The sequence below is a fragment of the Choloepus didactylus genome, chromosome X (genome assembly GCF_015220235.1).
Source record: "Choloepus didactylus isolate mChoDid1 chromosome X, mChoDid1.pri, whole genome shotgun sequence".
Taxonomy (NCBI): Eukaryota; Metazoa; Chordata; class Mammalia; order Pilosa; family Megalonychidae; genus Choloepus; species Choloepus didactylus.
The window spans coordinates 169,800,906-169,823,133 of NC_051334.1; the positions used below are offsets into that span (position 1 = coordinate 169,800,906).

The window sequence follows — 22,228 nt, forward strand, 5'->3', positions numbered from 1 at the left end:
TTCCATTTTCTTCAATGTTTTGAAAGAGTTTGAGTAAGATTGGTGTCAGTTCTTTCTGGAAAGTTTGGTAGAATTCCCCTGTGAAGCCATCTGGCCCTGGGCATTTATTTGTGGGAAGATTTTTGATGACTGATTGGATCTCTTTGCTTGTGATGGGTTGGTTGAGGTCTTCTATTTCTTCTCTGGTCAGTCTAGGTTGTTCATATGTTTCCAGGAAATTGTCCATTTCCTCTACATTATCCAGTTTGTTGCCATACAGTTGTTCATACTATCCTCTTATAATTTTTTTAATTTCTTCAGGATCTGCAGTTATGTCACCTTTTTCATTCATTATTTTGTTTATATGGGTCTTCTCTCTTTTTGATTTTGTCAGTCTAGCTAGGGTCTTGTCAATCTTGTTGATCTTCTCAAAGAACCAACTTTTGGTGATATTTATCCTCTCTATTGTTTTTTTTGTTCTCTATGTCATTTATTTCTGCTTTAATCCTTGTTATTTCTTTTCTTCTACTTGGTTTAGGATTGGTTTGCTGTTCATTTTCTAGCTTCTTCAGTTGATCCATTAGTTCTTTGATTTTGGCTCTTTCTTCCTTTTTAATATATGTGTTTAGTGCTATAAATTTCCCCCTCAGCACTGCTTTTGCTGCATCCCATAGGTTTTGGTATGTTGTGTTCTCATTTTCATTCGTCTGTATATATTTAGCAATTTCTCTTGCTATTTCTTCGTTAACCCACTGATTGTTTAGGAGTGTGTTGTTTAACCTCCAGGTATTTGTGAATTTTCTAAGTCTCTGATGGTTATTGACTTCTAATTGTATTCCATTGTGGTCAGAGAATGTGCTTTTAATAATTTCAATCTTTTTTAATTTATTGAGGCTTGTTTTATGTCCCAGCATATGATCTATTCTGGAGAAAGTTCCGTGAGCACTAGAAAAGTATGTATATCCTGGTGATTTGGGATGTAATGTTCTGTATATGTCTGTTAAATCTAATTCATTTATCAGATTGTTTAGGTTTTCAATTTCCTTATTGGTCCTCTGTCTGGTTGATCTATCTATAGGAGAGAGTGATGTGTTGAAGTCTCCCACAATTATTGTGGAAACATCAATTGCTTCCTTTAGTTTTGCCAGTGTTTCTCTCATGTATTTTGTGGCACCTTGATTGGGTGCATAGACATGTACGATTGTTATTTCTTCTTGTTGAATTGCCCCTTTTATTAGTATGTAGTGGCCTTCTTTGTCTCTCAAAACATCCCTGCATTTAAAGTCTATTTTATCTGAGATTAATATTGCTACACCTGCTTTCTTTTGGCTGTAGCTTGCATGAAATATTTTTTTCCATCCTTTCACTTTCAGTTTCTTTGTGTCCCTGTGTCTAAGATGAGTCTCTTGTATGCAACATATTGATGGTTCATTTTTTTTGATCCATTCTGCGAATCTATATCTTTTAATTGGGGAGTTTAATCCATTTATATTCAACGTTATAACCGTGAAGGCATTTCTTGAATCAGCCATCTTGTCCTTTGGTTTATGTTTGTCATATATATTTTTCCCCTCTCTCTATTAATATCCTTTATTGTACCCATACCGAATCTCTTTAGTACTGAACCTTTCTCCAAGTCTCTCTGTCCTTTCTTTGTTTCTCTGTCTGTAGGGCTCCCTTTAGTATCTCCAGTAGGGCAGGTCTCTTGTTAGCAAATTCTCTCAGCATTTGTTTGTCTGTGAAAAATTTAAGCTCTCCCTCAAATTTGAAGGAGAGCTTTGCTGGATAAAGTATTCTTGGCTGGAAATTTTTCTCACTCAGAATTTTAAATATATCTTGCCACTGCCTTCTCGTCTCCATGGTGGCTGCTGAGTAGTCACTACTTAGTCTTATGCTGTTTCCTTTGTATGTGGTGAATTGCTTTTCTCTTGCTGCTTTCAGAACTTGCTCCTTCTCTTCCGTGTTTGACAGTGTGATCAAAATATGTCTCGGAGTGCGTTTATTTGGATTTATTCTATTTGGAGTTCACTGAGCATTTATGATTTGTGTATTTATGTTGTTTAGAAGATTTGGGAAGTTTTCCCCAACAATTTCTTTGACTACTCTTCCTAGACCTTTACCCTTTTCTTCCCCTTCTGGAAGACCAATGAGTCTTATATTAGGATGTTTTATATTATCTATCATATCCCTGAGGTCCGTTTCGATTTTTTCAATTTTTTTCCCCATTCTTTCTTTTATGCTTTCATTTTCCATTCTGTCATCTTCCAGGTCACTGACTCATTGTTCACCTTCCTCTAGTCTTGTACTATGAGTGTCCAGAATCTTTTTAATTTGGTCAACAGTTTCTTTAATTTCCATAAGATCATCTATTTTTTTATTTAGTCTTGCAATGTCTTCTTTATGCTCTTCTAGGGTCTTCTTGATATCCTTTGTATTCTGTACTCTGGTCTCATTGTTCATCTTTAGTTCTTTGAGTAGCTGCTCTAGGTGCTGTGTCTCCTCTGATCTTTTGATTTGGGTGCTTGGGCTTGGGTTATCCATATCGTCTGGTTTTTTCATATGCTTTATAATTTTCTGTTGTTTTTGGCCTCTTGGCATTTGCTGAACTTGATAGGGTTCTTTTAGGATGTGTAGACCAACTGAAGTCCTTATCTCTAATTTATCAGATCTACAGCTTCGTGGAGTACACTTTCTCTAACTAACCAGCAGGTGGCGTCCACGAGCCACCTGTTCTCCACAAGCCAGTTCTCCCCTGCTTTGCCTTTGTGGTGAGTGGGGGAGTGAGTCTTGTGGGGTCCAATTGGTGTACCAAGCTTGCGTGTGTAGTTGGTGTTGCCTGCCCTGTATATGCGGCGAGTTTCTGGGCAGTCAGGGAGTGGGGGTGGCTCTAACAATCAAATCTCCCTGGTGATCCTGGAGTTTTAAAGCTGCTGCAATAGTCTAATCCTTCAGTTCAGTCCTGCCACAGTTTGCCTCTGCCACTAACCCACAAGTCCTTGGTATTGGTGTATGGCTCCTGAGACTTGCAAGTGGGTCCCTCTTCCAGGCTGTGCACCTCCTGGTCCTCTGTTGAGGGATGACTGTGCTGTGTCATGGGTGAGTGCCGTCCCCCCAGGGCGGTTCTGGGCTGCTGGGCTGTGTAGGGAGGCTCCCAGTCTGCTGAAATAATGGCTGAATGGGGCTTTGTTAATTCACACTGCTCCACCTTCCCAACTCTGGGACAATCAGCTGAGGTTGCAGGGAAGGCTAATGTCCACGCCCAGTTTTGTGGAGTGTGCCTGTTATTTGAAGCACTTCCGTCACACTGGGTTGTGTGGGGCAGCTCTGGGCTATGGGGCTGGCGATGGGCAGGAGTGTTTCCTGTCCACCAGGATGATGGCTGTGAGTGGACACCCCCCTTTTCTTGGGAAGTTGTGGTGTTTAGTGAAATTTCTCAGCCACTGGATTATTGCCTTTTGTCTCAGAGCTCTCTTAGTTCTGCTCTTGACTTGACCTGCCCAAATTGCAAGTCTTTGAAGCTTTCTGTATTGGGCTTCTTAGAGTAATTGTTTTAGAAAAAGAAAAAAGGCTTAAAAAAAAAAAAAAAAGGGCCCTCCTCACAGATCTAATGGGTTATTGAAATGCTAAGAGACAAAGCAATTAGGGCCATTAAGGAAAGGTCCACAGGACAGAGAGATCAGCTTTTCTTCGGGATTTGCATATGAGCCTCAGGGCCTGAGCTCTGCCCTTCCCCTTTCTATGTTCACCAGAACTCCAAAAATCCTCCGCTTTTATTTTGGAGTTTTTCGTGCTGTTTTTTTCTATGCCTGTCTCCTCTCTGCTGGGCTGGCTGCTCTCAGATTCTCTGGTGTCTGGTCTCAGTCTATCTATGGTTGGAGTTTGGATCAGTAGAATGAGTTTCCGATAAGGGCTGCCACTGCAGTTCTCCCTTCTCCTTCCCGGAGCTGACAGCCCCTCCTCCCACGGGACTGAGCCTGGCAGGGAGGGGCGCGGGTCCTCTGGCCACAAAAACTTACAGATTTCGCTGATCTCAGCAGTTCCACATTTTCATGAGCGTTGTATGAAGTATGCCCAAAGTCAGATTGCTCTGTGGTGTCCAGTCCACGCAGTTCCTGGCTTTCTACCTACTTTCCTGGAGGAGTAACTAAAACATACAGCTCACCAGTCCGCCATCTTGCCCTGCCTCCCCAGAGATTGTAATTCAAATGGTTTGAAATGGGGCCTGGGCATTAGGATGCTTTAAAGGCTCCCTATGTGATTTTGAAGGTGCAGCCAGAGATGAGAATCAGACTCTCACCAATCCCTTAATCAAGTGATCAATGATCAATAACTCTTAAAAGTCTTATGGTGATTCACTATTTGAAAGAAGCCACTATGTGATATTTTATGACAGTTCTTTAGAAACTGAGAAAAATCATTTCTTCATTTATCCTTCATAAGTTTAGATTTTCATATATCAAATTTTAAGACGTTGAATAAGTGTACACGAATAAATAAGGCCATTATGCATTTATTGGTCTGGGATAGTATGTTCTATAAAGAGACACATTCATTTTGTGCATCCAGCATCTAGTATATGCCTGACATAAAGTTATGATCAGTAACTATCTGTTGAAGAAATATACAAGAGAATGAAGAAAGGAAGGAATGAATTGCCAAAGAAATCTTAACCATCATACAACTGAGATTATACCAAAGCATTACTATAAAGTCAGCATGCCTAATTTATTGTGGATATAATAGCCTTTTTTTTCTATAAAATGATTAATTTCTCTCAGTATACTGGTAAAAGCAAGTTATATGAAACCCTTAAGTCAGGGCAAGATTCAATGCTCATTTCATTTCTTTAGGCCTCACTTGGAAAATTCTCACTATTCTTATTTAGTCACAGATGTAAAGTTCTCAAAAACTCAACAGTGCTTTGAATGCTCCTATAGTTTCCATGACAACCATGTTTATGGTATTACCAGTGGTATCTGAAAGGGCAAGGGGGGAGGTATAAATACTAAAGACGGTAATGTTGTTTCCCTTCATTTTCTTGGATTGCTTCAGGCACTGAAACCAATGACTTGGGTATAATGGGGAACAGCAGTTATCCTTGCAGTGGGGCTTACACCTGGATTTCATTTCTGAGAAGTCAAGCCCTGCCAAAGCTTTTTAATCCAAGGCTTCCCCACTGCTTTATACTGAATGTCTTAATTACCAACAAACTCCCCTCTTCTGGAAACACTCAGCTATTTAGTCCTACCTTTGAATAACAATATTTTAAGATATTTTTAATTAGTTGCGATTTTAAAACTGAAGAGTGGAAAGAAACCATGCAATTTCCTATTGTATTTTCCCCATTAACGTGAGTGGGAATTATCAGACCACAGCACAGCTACCAAATAACATTGCAGTTTCTCTGAATATTGGATATTTTACTCACATGCACGTCTGCACAGTTATGTAAGGACTACTAATACCTACAGACTTTTTCATTCCCCTGTGGGATCTCCAGACCCCCAGTCTCTAAACTAGTTCTGACATTATTTGGGAAGATGAAAGATGTGTAAGATATCACCCCAGCTGCTCACCTACTTACTGATTCTGTTTTGGTTAACACTGGAAACAGCTGGGGGGGGGGGTGAACTATCACTGATGGCCTGGATCACCCCCAGATTATTTAATCGGTCTTGGAGGGCCTCTTATAAGCGCCCCAGATAATTCTAATGTGTATAGAAGGTTGAGAACCTTTACTTGATGTTCTGTTCGGATAACCTGGCTTTCCAATCCAAACCCTTTTGCTTCCCACCCACCCATTTTACAGGTCTTTCTAGGACTGGGACTTGGCCTTGAGCGGTCTTGTGGCTGAGATGACTTGCTTGCTGGTCAATTCACGCCATCTGCCTACAGTTTGAGTTTGAGCTATTTGTGGAGTCTTTGCTGGTCCTTTTTTCTGTCAAAATAGCCTCCGGGCCCCGCCTGGTGCACCTTTCCTCTCCTCCCTAGCTCCAGCCGGAGCCTCGCGCTCGGCCCTCATCCCCGCACCCGTGCTGCGCCTCCTCCTACCTCAAGGTGTCCGGGGGGGGGGCGGCTCTTGCTTTTCCGCACCTCTCCAGCCATCGCTGTTCCGCTGCAATGTCGCCTCCTCAGCCGCCTGCTTCTCAGCCTCGTCACTCGGCCTGGGCCCGAGCCTTGCCTACCGCCAGCGTCAGAAGGGCTGGACCTCAGCAAGGTGGCAGTGCGCACCAAAAAGAAGGCTCCGTGCTGGTCCTCAGCGACCACTTCGCCATAATCCTCGAGAAGGTGCACCAGCAGGAGACGCACAACCGCGCACTCGAGTGGGGCCACGTTCGCACCTTCAAACTTCGACAAGCTCTTCCTGAGCGAGCCGCGCGTGCAGCTGGAGGCGGCGCTCTCGGCGCATGCGCATGTCCTGGAGCGCGAGGGCGGGCAGAGGAGTTACAGCGGCAGCGGGCGCGAAGGTGCGGAGCGCGCCCTAGAGACGCAGCAGTGCGACGTGGGCAGCGCCCCGCTGACCCATCTGGACCTGGAGAAGGTGACTTCACTGCTGGACGAGCTGGCCTTCGTGCGCCAAGTGCACGACGAGGAGGTGGCCAAGCTGCAGTCGTGGCCATTGAGTGAGATCTGTGCCGCTTACAAGTCCTTGGACGCTAAGAACCTGCAGTCAGCCAGGGAATGGTAGAAGTCCAAGTTCACCAACCTGAAAAAGCAGGTGGCGCACAGTGCTGAGGCCACCGGGGCCCGCCGCTAGGAGATCGATGAATACTCCACGAATCCACGAGGCTGCGCAGGACCGACGAGTCCTTGGAGAGGCAGATCCTGGCGCTGAAGGAGCGGCAGAGTGCTGAGATGGCCGACTACCAGGGTAGCATTGGGCAGCTAGAGAATAATTTGAGAACACCAAGAGTGAGATGGGGCACCATCTTTGGGAATACCAGGACTTGCACAGTGTCAAAATGACTCTTGACATTGAGATAGTAGTTTACAGGAAACTGCTGGAAGGTGAAGAGACACATGCAGCACCGGTGGATTAAGCATTTCAGGCCTGAATCCACTTCCCAATGAGGACTGTCTGCTCCCAACTAGAATCCTCAGTTCTACAAACTCCAAAGTCTCATCCACTTGGCTGTTCCTTAAGAAAGGAGGAGGAGGAGAAGGAGGAAGCTACTAAAGAAAGCTCTAAAAATATCTCCCAGATAGAGAAAAGTTTTGAAGAAATATTGGAGGAGACAGTAATATCTACTAAGAAAACTGAGAAATCAAATGTAGAAGAAAGCACCATTTAAAGCCAAAAAATGCAATTCTGTTGCTTAAAGAAAGTTAATACTTAAAGAAGGAATGATTCACATTTGACTTGTGAAACAGTCTATTCCTGAACCAAAACACCTATCACCACTATAAAATGTCTTCAAGGCTTCAGTCTCATATTTAGTGTTGAATACTTTCTCTAATAAGAGAACCACCCATTATATTGGAGCAAACTGCTGTCTTGGAGAAATCACGGAGGATTTATCTGAGAATACAGCCTTCTCAGCTAAAGCTCAGGCTTCACAGCCACAGATGGTTCAGGTGCAAAGGAAGTACAAACTAAGGTGCTAAATCTGTGATCGTTGTCATCTGCTGTGAATTGAATATTCACTATTTCTCTCACTATACCCAGCTATATAATCTCATTCTAAATACTTACACATAAGATCACTGCCAAAGACAAACCAATGGTCCACACCCTTCCCCAGTTTGATAGAACTGTTTCATGAATGATAGGTGTTTGCTTAATGGACACCTTCCCTCCCGTCCCCCTAAATTCCATACATCCTTTTCTCCCATCCAGGGAAAAAAAGGCTAGTGTAGTATTCCCTTTTAAACATATTTAGGTTCTTCTCTACAAAGCTTACCCCTTTGAGCTCTCCTTGCACAATGGTTAAACAGATGCATGTTGACCATTTCTATGATTCCTGTAATGACATCCCTGCCCATTTCATATCCTTCCAATTTTGTAGTTAAAAAAATGACATTGATGAGTTTTAAGGTTCACCCTCAACAAATAAAATGCCAAAGAATCCCTATATTTTAGGCTTTCAGCTTATTCAAGTCCATTTAATTAGGGAAAAAAATGGACATAATTAGGAACATAGCTTTTCACCTTAACTTTAGAAGCACAGTACTAGTTATCCCATGCTGTGATTAAGCTGATCTTAGATTTAGTAGTATAAGCTAGAAGAGGTGAGTATTTCTATGAATGGAAAAGGCCAAGGTCTCATCTGTGTCAGTTCATTTGTGGTGATAAAGAATTAGCTTTTTCATGTGCTCACCCTTAGACAGAATCCACATTTCCCCCTTCCCACTAGTCTAGTTCCTAAAGAGGCCTTGTTTTCCCCTTCCAATGCCTTTTAAGAGTGCTAAATGGAGGATATCTTATCACCAGGACACAGTGCTACTGCTCCAAAGTAAAAGAAATGACTTCTGGTCAATTGGCACCACCAGCAGATTTTTTTAAAAAAATAAATCTTTCTCTAAGAGTCTTCTTCTGCAATATTCTCCACATTGCTGCACAGTTGGTGTGGTCTCCCTCCCCTGCTAAAGAGGAAGAGACATGCACCAGAGAAAGGTATTCATGCCCCTCATTTGCTAGGCAGTAGATTCTGGAGAGTCAACTTTTCATCTGCCCAACTGTGTAGCATTTGTATTGCCCAGTCCTCCATGTGTGCCACATTTGACACAGGATGTAGTCTCTGTCAGCAGTCACCTCCACCAGAGCTAAAGGGTTTCTCATGTCTCTCTCACACATCTCCATTGAGAGCTCTGGGGTGATAAGGACAGGATGCTTTTCCTGAACTTTCTTATTCTAGCACATGCCTCAATGGTTCAAGAAACTTAAAAGATACTTTTCCCCCTCTCCCTTACCCCATCCATGTCTTTATTCTACACACTTTCTATAAGATATTAGTAAAATAAGAATTGAAAGTCACATGAATCCCATACACACACACACACACACACACACACACACACGTGTATGTTACACACATCTAGCATTGCAATCTTGCCAGAGTGGCACCTGTTACTTTGCCCATTATCACACATGGGCTGTCACACTGCCTCTCAGCCCTCGCCTACCTTGTTCCCAGCTCCTTTCTCAATCCTGATGACAGTTCTAGTTCCAGGCACCTGCCTTTCTCAGCCTATCTCATTATGCTGCAGTTTCCTGGGCCATGCCTGATTGTGTCTGAATGTATGCAAAACCGTAAATAATTTATGTATCACTAAGAATTTTATATAGAAAATTCCTTTTGCTCAAATAACTCATGTATTTGTATATGATGTCAGACTTCTTCTTAAGTCTTTTGAAGTCATATGGTTTGAAAAGAAATAAGTTTTCCTTAAGTTCTTTTAGAAAGTAGGAAGGCAATTCACTAGATGAAATATAAGGCTCTGTTGCAAACCAAAGCAACCAGAAATCTCAAATAGAAATCCATTTTGTTATCTTTCTTTTCCTCATTTTCCACTCCTGTAGCAGAGACAAGGCTGCATATTCACCAAACTCTTTTGTTTTCCTCTTCCTCAGAAGTCAGGGAGACTCATTTCTCTGGCTCCTTTGCCATTCAGTTGAAACCACGTAATTGGGTTCTGACCAGTGGGATGTTAGTGGAAGCGAACTAAGCCATTCCCGAGTCAAGTCCTTAGGAGCATCCAGCCCAGTTGTCTAGTCTTCTTTTCTGCCGCCACTATCTTGGAGGCCACGTGCTCCCGATGTGGCCGCTCCAAGATGCTGGGGACTCCACTGGCATGCCTCCCTGCTGCATGTGTGCAGAAGAGCCTCGCTGACCATCTGTGTTGCACTTGTAATGGGACGGAGAAACACACCTTGGTTAAACCATTGTGTTTCTTTGGTTATCATAGCCTAGCCTAGCCATCCAATTAATACAACTCATTTCTATTTTTTCTTTATATTTTGCTCTGAGATACAATTAAGAGAACAAAGTTTAATGTACAACAACTTGAAGACAAACACAAGTTTTTACTATAGCAGGATGAAATATAATTTTATAATATTCCTATGACATAATTCTAGTTTATCATATTTATAGTGACTCTACAGGAAATGAGTAATTGACCTATTTTAAGGCATGTATGCATGTAGCAAATCCTTATAAATCCAGAAGAGAGATGTAATTGATTTACGTATTTTGCTATATATCCATAGCATCATAAAGCCCTGGGATGGAAGGTACCACCATATCTAGTAACTCCCTTTTAAAACCTTGTTCATTTGGTTTCCAGAATTCCACATTCTTCTTATTTTCCTCCAAGCTCACCAACTGTGCTGATTTGAATGTATTATGTCCCCCAAAACACCATTATCTTTGATGTAATCTTGTGTGGGCAGACATATCAGTGTTAATTAGATTGTAATTCTTTGAGTGTTTCCATGGATATGCGACCCACCCAACTGTAGGTGAGAACTCTAATTGGATAATTTCCATGGAGGTGTGGCCCTGCCCATTCAGTGTGGGCCTTGATTAGTTTACTAGAGCACTATATAAGCTCAGATAGAAGGAGCGAGCTTGCTACAGTCAAGAGGGACACTTTGAAGAAAGCACAGGAGCTGCAGATGAGAGACAGTTTGAAGACAGCTGTTGAAAGCAGACTTTTGCTCTGGAGAAGCTAAGAGAAGACAAACACCCCAAGAGCAACTAAGAGTGACATTTTTGAGGAACTGTAGCCTAGAGAGGAACGTCCTGGGAGAAAGCCATTTTGAAACCAGAACTTTGGAGCAGATGCCATCCACATGCTTTCCCAGCTAACAGAGGTTTTCTGGACACCATTGGCCATCCTCCAGTGAAGGTACATTATTGTTGATGACTTACCTTGGACACTTTATGGCCTTAAGACTGTAACTTTGTAACCAAATAAACCCCCTATATAAAAGCCAATCCATTTCTGGTGTTTTGCATTCCAGCAGCATTAGCAAACCAGAACACCAACAATTCATTCTAAGTCTCTTTTACTGCTTTCTTCTCATTTCCTTGAACTCTGAAGTTCTGGATGCTCCAGGGCTCAATCCTTAAACCTGTTCTGTTTTCTAATTAAACTCCTGTTCTGGTTTGCCAATGCTGCCATTATGCAAAATACCAGAAATGGATTGGCTTTTATAAAGGAGAGTTACTTACAGTTCTAAGGTCATAAAAAGTCCAAACTAAGGCATCAACGAGAGGATACCCTCACTGAAGAAAGGCCGATGGCATTCAGAACACCTCTGTTAGCTGGGAAGGCACGTGGCTGGCATCTAGTCTGCTGGTCCTTTGCTCCCAGGTTGTGTTTCAAAATGGCTTTCTCCAAAATGTCTCTGGGCCTCTTAGTTCCTCTCTCTCAGCTCTTATGTGTCCTTGCTGCTTTCTCCCAGGGCATTTCTCTTTAAGCATCTGGGGGTCCTCTCTTAGCTTCTCTGGGGCAAACTCTGGACTAGCAGGTCCAAACATCTCAAAGCATCAGGGTCTGTGTCGGCTCTTAGCTTCTCTCTCAGCTTCCAAATGTCTCTCTCAGCTTCTCTTGGGTCATTTTTTTGTCCTCCTGCTCTCCGTGTGTGCTCTCTTTAAAGGATTCCGGTGATCTAATCAAGATCCACCCTGAATGGACAGGGTCCACACCTCCATGGAAATAATTCAATCAGAGGTTCCACCCTAATCAACAGACTAATCAGTCTGCCCCCACAAGATTGCATTAAATAATTTTGCTTTTCTGGGGGACATAATATATCCAAACCAGCACACTCCTCACTTGACTTTTTAATTTATTTTCATGGAAAGAAACACCATATACACATCACCAACTCCCAAGTACCTTATACAAATCACCAACTCCCAAATCTCCAGTTCTGATTTCACACTGAATTCCAGATTTGTATATCCAGCTGTCTTTTTGACATCTCCATTTGGATGTTGAACAGATATGTCAAACTTAGCATAAGCAAAACTGAATTCACCATCTTTCTCCTGGAAACCCACTCCTCTTCCAGTCTTTCTCATCTCAGTAACAGGCAATTCCTTTCTGCCAGTTGCTAGGCTAAAATCTTTGGAGTCATCTTTGGCCCCTCTTTCTCATTTTCTGCATTCAATCTGCCAGTAAATTCAGAATCCGATACTTATTTCCCCCACTTCTTCCACACTAGTTCAAGTCACAATATTCTGTGTTTTAGATTATAGCTTTCTCTCTGCCCTCCCACAATTGATTCTCAACACAGAAGCTAGATTAATCATGTTAACATTTAAGTCATGTCATGTCACCTCCCTGTTTAAAACCCTCCACTGACTTCCTATCACACTCATACTAAAACCCTAGGTCCTTCTAATGGCCTGCACAAGACTCAACAAGCTTGACCTTTCACTACCTCTCTAATCACCTCTCCTCCAGCTTCCCCACTTACTCCCTCAAGTCCAGCCACACTGGCCTCTTGTTCCTTGAACAAAGCAGGCTTCCTCCCAAATCAAGGTCTTGAGAGGGACACATTTGTTGTTCCCTCTGCCTGGAACACTCCATCCCCAGTTATCCACATGCCTTCTTCCTCATCTCCTCCAAGAGTTTGCTTAAATGTTACCTTAGAGAGAAGCCTTTTATGAGCAGCCAATTTAAAACTGCACCTCCAAACCCAGTCCTCACTATCTCCCTTCCATGCTTTAAAATTCTCCATATCACTTATCACCATCTGACACTTATACTTACTTGCTTACTACCTCTCTCCTCCACTAGATTATAAACTCTTATAATTAAGAGTTTTGCCTATTTTGTTTGCCACCATATCACCAGCACCCATATCTGTACTTGGCACAGAGTAAATGACCAATAAATAATTACTGAATGAATGAATGGGTGAAGGAGAGAAGGAATGAAGGAATGAGTCCCCCCCCCCCCGGATTTATGTGGTATTGATCTTAAAAAATTTAAGACACATGATGGAAATATTTCAGGGTGGCTACTTAACTCAGTGGATGCCTAATGAATCCTCAGTTACTAACTAGCAGGATATATGTCAAATTGTAAATGCCTTTATTGTGAGAGAGTTATTTCTCTGAGGTGTTAGGAGGTTTCTATTTCTTGCTCAATGAAGATGGATGAAACTGGTTATAATCCTTCATATGATTTTATTGTCCGGGATTTGGTCAGAAAATCAGAAGCCATACTAGATACTTCAACTAAAATTTAATTCAGGAAATGGATCACATGGTTATGAAAAGGTAGAAAGCTCTAAAAGGGAAACAATAAGGTAATCCAAGTATTATAACTGCAGAGTAGAGCTGTTACATCTGAGGTTGGGAAAAAAAGGAAATAGCAGGGATTATCAGAATTGAGAGGCTTAGAAAATACCCAGCAGTTCTGCTCCTATGTATATACCCAAGAAAAATGAAGACATATCACCACACAAAACTTGTACACAAATGTTCATAGTAGAATTATTCATAATAACCAAGAAGTGGAAATAACCCAAATATCATCAACTTATGAATGGTTGAACAAAATGTGGTCTATCTGTAAAATGGAATACTATTTAGCCATAAAAAGGAATGAATACTGATGCATGCTATGACACAGATAAACCTTGGAAACCTTATGGTAAGTGAAAGAAACTAGTCAAAAAAGGCCACACATAGTATGATTTCACTTTTATGAAATGTCCAGAATAGGCAAATCCACAGAGACAGGTTGCCTAGTGCTGAAGAGGGGTGGAAAATGGGAAGTGACTACTAATGGATACAAAGTTGTTTTAGCTGGTGATGAAAATGTCCTAAAATGAGATTGTGTTGATGGTTGCAAAACTTTGAATATACTTAAAACCACTGAACTCTATAGTTTAAATAGGTGAATTTAATGATATATGAATTACATACTAATAAAGCTGTTACAAAGGGAGCTTGGAAGAGGAGCTCCGTGGAGTAGGGTGCACACCACTGATGAAGGGCCCAACCTGGCAGCTTCTGGAACCCCTGAGGAGACATGATGAAGCTGATTCTGGGATGGGAAAAAAAGCTGGGGACTGAAACCAACTGCACTGCTGGGATAAAGTCCCTTGCTGTTGGGATGACACAGTAACAACAGCTTTCCAATCTCTGCCCAGGTTCCCTTATCATCAGACCATCCAAGAAGCCAGATGGCAAAAGGTAAATGTAGTTTGCAGAGAATTCCATCCCTGAAGCATAGAAGGGAAGGTATGAGTTATTAATGGCCTAATAATCAACAAGGTCCAGACCTTCCGCACCTTAGGAGCCCTGTACACACTTTTACACATATCTTAAATTCCATTCAACAAAAGCAATAAATTTATTACTCCACCTAACAGTATACAACCTTTCTGTGCATAGATGAAGATGTACTAATATTATCTACAGAGGGAGAGGCAAAGTTCTAATCCTCATGGTGGTCATCTCTGGTTAGCAGTCACTGTTTCTCCTTCTGGAGAATGTTTATTCTTCCTCAAGTTTGGTCACAATCAGACCTGAATATTCTATAACCTAAAGACAAAATTGTGACTTCTAAGTCAGTCTAAAATTATTTCAAGGTAACCAAAAAAAAAAAAAAAAAGACTAAATTTTGAAAGTAACTACCACCAATAATACTTATATAAAATAATAAAGGAAAAGGGGAAGAGAGAAAAAAATCAGTTGAATCCACACACACAGACAGACATGTACGTGCATACACACACAAAACAGCAGGCCAGGAGGAAAATCTAACTTCATTTCTATAACTGAAGAGTTATAAATGGTCACAATGCCATCAGAGATATTTATAACTGTCTTCTTCCAATACCCATTTCATATTCCTTTTTACCCTGAGCCAGCTAGTTGCTGTTTTTTTTTTAACCTGGTTAAATGGTTCTTCCCTTTTTTTGTTTCCTGAAGTTTTGCATTGATTTTTACTATTGGACATAGAAACTACCGGGAGGATTCCCAAAGAATCTCTTGGATTCCATATGCAATCCACCCTGACCCCATTGAGTTGCAGCAACTCACTTTCCCCTTAGTAATCAAGACCAATAATATCAAACAGTACAAGGTTTTACCCTTCTTTGCCCTTTGGATTCAGGGTCATCAGAGGCCAAAACTGGCCCTTGTCAGGTTCAAATTCCAATCCAATAGAACCATGGTTCTGTCCCCTGCTTGGAACTAAGTCCTACAAACCAGCAGAACCAAGGTTAAATGGGCTTAAAAGCAAAAATTCTGTGAGTAGGATGTTAGGAGTAATAGTAGAAGCAGCCACTCCCACTTCTACCCCTTGCTTCTTGGGATCATGATTTCTGCCTAGGGGAGCCAGAAATTGATATCAGTTGCTCACTCAAAGCCTATTTCACCTCCTGTGAGATAGAACCCTATCTTTTTTGTCTTATTTCACTCTCAGCTGGTCATAACTAAACTTGCAGTTGGGCATTCCTTCCTTCTGCTAGGCCAGCTGCTTCTGGGTGACAGGGTATGTGGTAAGATCAGTGAATTCCAGGCATACACTCATTACCACACTTTTTTTGTTTTGCTGTGAACTGAGTTTTTTGGTCACAAGCAATGATTTGTGGGACATCATCATGTGAATAAAACATTCCGTGAGTCCACAGACAGTGGTGCTGGTCTAGTGTAACCAACCTGCCTCCAGGTGGCTGACTGGTCCCGTGGCAGAATGTTGCCATATTGGGGACTTAGTATTGGTCACTGCTGTTAGCAGTTTAGGCACTCATCAGTGGAAGTCACCAAATCAACCTTGGTGACAGGAAGAAGGAAGTCCTTCTTCCCTTCTCCTGCCTGCCAATTTCCCTCTAGTTCCCCCTACTGGCAAAATGAAATAAGATGCTAACTGGTAAAGGAGAAATGTAGTTTAACAGAATCCCAGCCACAGTTTCACAAACGAGAAGAAGACAGGTGGATTTCCTGCTGAGAGTCAATAGATTAATAACCATTTAGACTTAGTAAATCTAATTCTCCTGTCCCTGAGAAGAAAAAAATGCATGAGGTTAGAAAACCCTCCTGTCTTTTTCATTTGGACTGAGAGTCACAAGGACATAACAGAAGGAACACAGGCTTTGTTGTCAAATCTCCATCTTGCCACTGAACAGTTCTGTTGGAGACTGGGGCAAATCACCTGATTCCTATGAGCCTCTGTTTTTTCATCCATGTATGGAGAATAATAACCATGTTATAGAGCTATTGTGAATATACACACAATACATGAAGTAATATCTGTCAAAGCACTTGTTGCTCAATAACTCCTTTCCCAATACCCAAATATTTCCAGATTGAATCATTGATCATTTATCTCGAGTATGGAATTACTCATTAAACTTTTAGTAGTGGTTCTCAATGGGGGTTATTTTGCCCTCCTGGGAACACTTGGCAATGTCTGGAGACATTTTTGGTTGTCACAACTGGGGTGGAGTTGCTATTGGCATCTAGTGAGTAGAAGCCAGGGATGCTGCTAAACATCCTATAGTGCACAAGATAGTCCCCCACAAAAAACAAATATCAGACCCCAAGTGTCAGTAGTGCAGAGGTTGAGAAACCCTGCCCTATGGCCAGGCGACATTGTGATTACTTGAATGCTAAAGCCACTTTCTCAGATGGGAAGCCAAAAGGGAAGTAAATGTAAAAGTGGTTCACCTCTGTTAACAAACTCCTTGCCACATCAACTTGATTTAGCTCTCAGCCTTGCTCCTAAATGGGTTCATAATGGCACTTTAAGAGTATACTGCAATAAAGTAGCACAATGGGGGCTTACAGAAGATAAACAGCTGCAAAACTGATCAGAGACCAGCCATCTTCACTTCTAAATTTATAGCAATCTAATCTGCCTCATAGAGCAGGGGATAAGTCAGCTACATATTCTCTTCCTCAGGTTAAACAACAGTGACATCTTGGACAGAAGAGCTAAAATTTATGGAGTGTTCACTGTGTGCCACACACTATGCTAAGCACTTTCCATGTGCTTATCTCATTCTGTCTTTCTGAAGAGTTTCAACTTTTTGTTTTCCTCTTTCATGTTCGGCCATCATATCTGATCAGATTGAAGTGTTGACCTTTGAAATGGTACTGCCACGGCATTCACAAGCATGGGCATTAATGGTCAAGAATGGTAAGTGCAATCAAACATTAGGCTTTTTGCAGTCTCCCATGAAAGACAAACTATCTGAAGGGAGAAATAAATCACCGACCTGCAGTCATTCAACTTGATGCAAGTATTGCCTGCATGTGCCTGAATAAAAACAGTAACATCTCTCAATTTTGAATTTAGGAAAGTATTTTGCACTTGCTTTTTGGCTTCTGTGTTACAGTAACCTAAAAGAAAATAACATCAGAAATCTTGCATAGGCAAAGTCCAAAGCACTGTGATTTGCAGTAAGATGGAAGACTATTCCATAAATTTTGATAACTAAGTACTTGATTTTTTTAATCCACAACAAAAGACTATTTCTGAAAATGCAACTCTACAGGTGTCTACCTTGAGGAAAGCAAAATTGAAAATCCAGCCCCAAGAGTGTACCCACTCACAAACACATACTCGGGTTTGCTGTTAATGGTTTCCTGTGTTGAAGAAATGCTTATCCTGTGCTGCGAAAAGCACTGGTTTTGGAGTCGGGCAAATCTTTAATGGCTGTGAGTGAGCAGCATACTCTCCATGAGACTCAATATAATGGGGATAATGAGATTTACTTTGCAGAGTTTTTAGGAGGATCATGGATAGAATAAAGGCAATGTGCACAGTATATAGTTGATGCCCAATACATGCTATTTGCACTCTCCTTCTGTAGCATTAAAATGGCTACAATTCCAAGTGATCAAGATAAGCAACTCAGTCATAAGACATATCGACATCATGGACCCCTTGATATGATACACTCTTGCCAGCGATGCATAACTTCATTCCAATCATTAGAAACATCAGACAAACATTCAATTGAGGAAGTTCTACAAAATAACTGATCAGTGCTCTTCAGAAGTGCCAAGAAAAGAGAAATAACAACCAAATACAAAGTGTGATAATTAGATAAGATCCTGGAATAGAAAAAAGACATGAGAGGAAAAACTGTTAGTACCTCAATATGTTCTAATGTTGAGTTAATAATCTTGTTCCAATGTTATTTTCCTGTTCTTGATAATTGTGCTATGGTTATATAAGATACAAACATTAGGAGAAGTGGGAGAGGGATCTAAGGGGACTCTTTGTACTATTTTTGCAACTTTTCTGTAAGTCTAAAATTAGTTTAGAGTAGAGAAGGCATACCCAATAATTTGTTATAGTTAAGTAAATACATTTATGACTCGTGTTAACTGTATTACATTAATTCCCCCAAATGATGCAGAAGTTTCTAAAAATAAAAGAATAATTTCCAATACTTGTCTTCTGCAGGGACTAAATGTACTCTCTCAGTGACACCCACACAAACACCCATACACAAACACACATCTATCTGCAGGACAATTTGGAAATATATATCAAATTCCTTAAAAACATGCGTATATTTTGACTCTACTACTCCACATCTAGAAATTTATCACAAAGAAATCATAGTACCCTTTTATAATAAGTGCTCAATAAATATTAGTTAAATACTTGAATGAATTGAAGTGTACAAATAAAGATGTCCTTCACAGGATCATTTATCAGAATAGAAAAAAGAAACAACCTAAATCTGCATCAAGAAACAATTGAATAAATAATGGTAGATTCCATGCAATGGGATAGTTTTAACTGTTAAAAAAGTTAACATGGAAAGATGTTCAGAACATATTGTTAGTTGAAAAAAATTCATGTTACAAAATGATCCCATTTTGTTAAGAAAAATATACCTAAAAATATAAAATTATATACACCCAAATATTTTTAATGATTGTCTCTAGATGATGGAATTTTACATGTGTAACTATATTAAGATTGAAGTTTCAGGCCAGATAAGAAATTACAATAAATATGAAAGTTCAATGTGAGTCAGCCAAATCACCATAAGTGATTTTAAAGGAAATGACTCCAAGATCTTGTTCCAGGACTTCTGGAACTCTCAGCCATATCAAGGCTATAAAAAGGCATCAGAGAGAGAACTTCGTAAAGGAGATTGCTGAAGACATTTCTTTGGAGAGAGCTACTGCAGAGCTGTGGTCACCCCTCCCTTTAGGGTAGGGAGGGGAAGGTGGTACACTCTAATCCCATCCTAGTCAGCGGGTCATGAAGGGAAGCACTTAAAGAATTTGTAATGTGTTCCCTGCTATTGGGAGATCGGGAGGGCTGCTCTCTGATTCTTGCCTGAGAAAACTACAGTGGTCTGAGAACTGAAATCAGACTCCTGCCCAAGAAATAAAAAAGAAGGAAAGGCTGTGAATCTGCTTCATTTCCAGCGTCAAGAGAGGGCTGCAGTATTTGGATGGCCTGAATTTCCATTTGTGGATGTAACACATACAAGTAGGAGTGTTTCCTGTGGAACAGAGAGAGAGAGAGAGAGAGCAAGGGCGAGAGCGAGAGCCACTTTGGGGGTGTCATGGTGCCCATCCAATATGGTGGCTCAGGAGACCTGAACAGAAAGAGGTTGGAGGTGTACCACCAGATGCCCAGGGTCTAAGGGAGAAATAAGATGCATGCCCTAGTCAAGGAAACTCGGGACAGAGTAGACCAGCAGGGAAATACTGAAGAGGACTTCACATGTCCCCGGAAATAGCTTTAAACATCTTTGAAGCTCATAGAGCATAATGATAGCTTAAGGTGTTACAAGATCAAATGAGCATCCTTTCCCTCTCCCTTTCTCTCTCCCACATGCAGATCTGAAGGGCTTGGAGGTTGCTGGAGAAGGAGAAATTCTAGGTAGTAAAACAGAGGAAAAGGACCACAACCCTCCCCTTCTCTACTGCAGGCTTCAAGCTTGAGGCAGTTCTTGGTGGGAGGATGGGCAATATTTTTACTAATTCAAGGCCAGAATTTTAATTAATATATGACATCCAATATTCTAATTTCAAAAGCATCAGTATTAGAGACATGAAGTGACACTACATGATTTAAGAGGAATGGCCCTGCATGAGTTTTCATCCAGGGAAGGGGGGAAATAATCCCATTGATAATAGCTTATATTTGGGGGAGAGATAAAGTTGCACTTTATGTCATGACTCATGCTTGTTCATCATATTGGTTACTCATTGTGGTATAGTGATTGCAAATGTGGCCCCAATTCTTTTCATCCCTGAATCCATACCCCTTGCAGTGAGAATTTGCAGCTCCTCCTATCAAAAGATGGAGACAATTTCCTTATCCTCCTCTCACTTAGAACTCTGCTGCCTCCATGAGAACAAGCCAAGAAAAGCTGGGAAGAGGAGGTGTGGCAAGCTGAGGGGAGCCCAGTTGCCCCAAATGACACCATCCTAGACCATCCTGCCCCCAGCCAATCTGCCAGCTGACTGTGGATGCATGAACATGCCCAAATACAGTCAATTTGTCCTAACCTACATCAGCAGAACTACCCGGCTGACTCCTAGAATCAGAAATACTAAATTACCATCATTATAAGGTACAAAGTTTTGAGGGTATTTATCATGTAGCAATAACTAACTGATGCAAATATGGTTAAAATTCTTTTCTTCTTGTTCATTTGTACTTTCACTTTTATTTTTTGGTAATGAGTGATTAAAAAATTTAGAGAAAAAGAAAATTATATAGAGCAGGGGTAGGCAAACTATGGCTTGCAGGCCAAATCCAGGCTGCTAGTTGCTTTTATAAACAAAGTTTAATCAGAAGATAGCTGCACCAGTTCTTTGACGTATTATCTCTGGCTGCTTTTGCACTTCGGCGGTAGAGTTGAATAATTGTGACAGTGACCACATGGCCCAACAAGCCTAAAATATTTACTGTCTGGTCCTTTACAGAAAAAGGTTGTCAACTCCTGCTACAGAGGGTAAATGCTCTGGTTCTACAGTAGTCACATGTTTTAGAATAGCCCATGAGTATTATACTGTTCATGTATCCAAAGAGGGACTATGGGCCAAAGCTCAAATTGAAAATCAGAAGAATTTCCCAAAAGATCAAATCAGAACTGAGGCCACCATGAGAAGCTTCGATACTCAGGTGGTTCGTCCTGACAAGAAAAGCAATTGAGATGTCAGTTGGCTCAGGTTACATTAGGACTAAGGCTTGTATGAAATTGAAACGTTCCCTTCAGGTAAGAATGGGCATAACATCCATCCGAGAGAGCAGTTCAGGCTCAGCCAGAATGTATTACATGCACTGAAATGGACTCCAGAAGCCCCTTCTACTTTTTGTTCATGAGAACAGAGTAAATGACTATTACTTACAAGAGGAATTTCATATTCTATTGGAGAGATCTAAGAAGATAAGGACAAGAGAAATCAAATATCTGAATCAAATTCAAATATATGAATTAGTTTTTCACCAATACCATGCTCATTGGGGAGGATAAAAGTATTGGGATTTAATGATTAAAGAGATGATATGTTCATTTCAGAAAATGTGGCAATACTTCTTTGGGGGCCACCCTTGTTTCTCTTCTCTTCTAATTCCCTTTTGGCTCATTCCAATGCATCTTGACTATGTCTTCATGATGATTATGCTCCGATCAGCTTGACATTCCTTCAACGGCTGTACCAATTTTCATCCATAAAACATACTCCCACTGCTCTTCCAAGCAGAGCATGCCCATGATTGTGCTGAAGCACTGATTCCTCCTGGGAAGATTCAAAATGCACCTCCTCCATCATGGGCTAATGCATTCGAATTGGTCTTTCATCTTTGTTGAGGAAGAAAATGACAGCTACATTTCTTCCAAGGGGGACTAAGAATGCTCTCACTTTAAGCCCTGGGAATGCAACTCCATTAATAATTTCTTTCACTAAAAAGATGTAAAATCATTGTACTTTCACCCCCCACCCCTACCTCCAGTTCAAGCACTGGAAGATGCATGGTCAGAAAGCAGGACGGTCCACTTGACTGATTGCTGGATTAACAGACACTTTACCTTCCTTCTGTAAAGTCTGGCCATTGTTGCCCACTACCCCCTGAATGTTTGTGCCTAGTAGCTGGTCTCTAATACACCTCCTTCTCTTCCTCCTGAAACCCCTCCTCACAAAACACACACACACACACACACACACACACACACACATACACACACACACTATCTGTTCCCACCTTTGAGTTCTATATGTATCAAACGTTAGTTGCATTTGCTTTTGCAACTGTTTATGCCAGTTTTCCTTGTCCTTGCAATACACAATTT

At 41.2% G+C, this 22,228-nt stretch overlaps 1 pseudogene; it reads left to right on the forward strand.

Annotated features, from left to right (window-relative positions):
- The first annotated feature begins 5,407 nt into the window (after window positions 1-5,407).
- On the forward strand, window positions 5,408-7,316 carry LOC119522461 (annotated as a pseudogene).
- The last annotated feature ends 14,912 nt before the right edge of the window (window positions 7,317-22,228 follow it).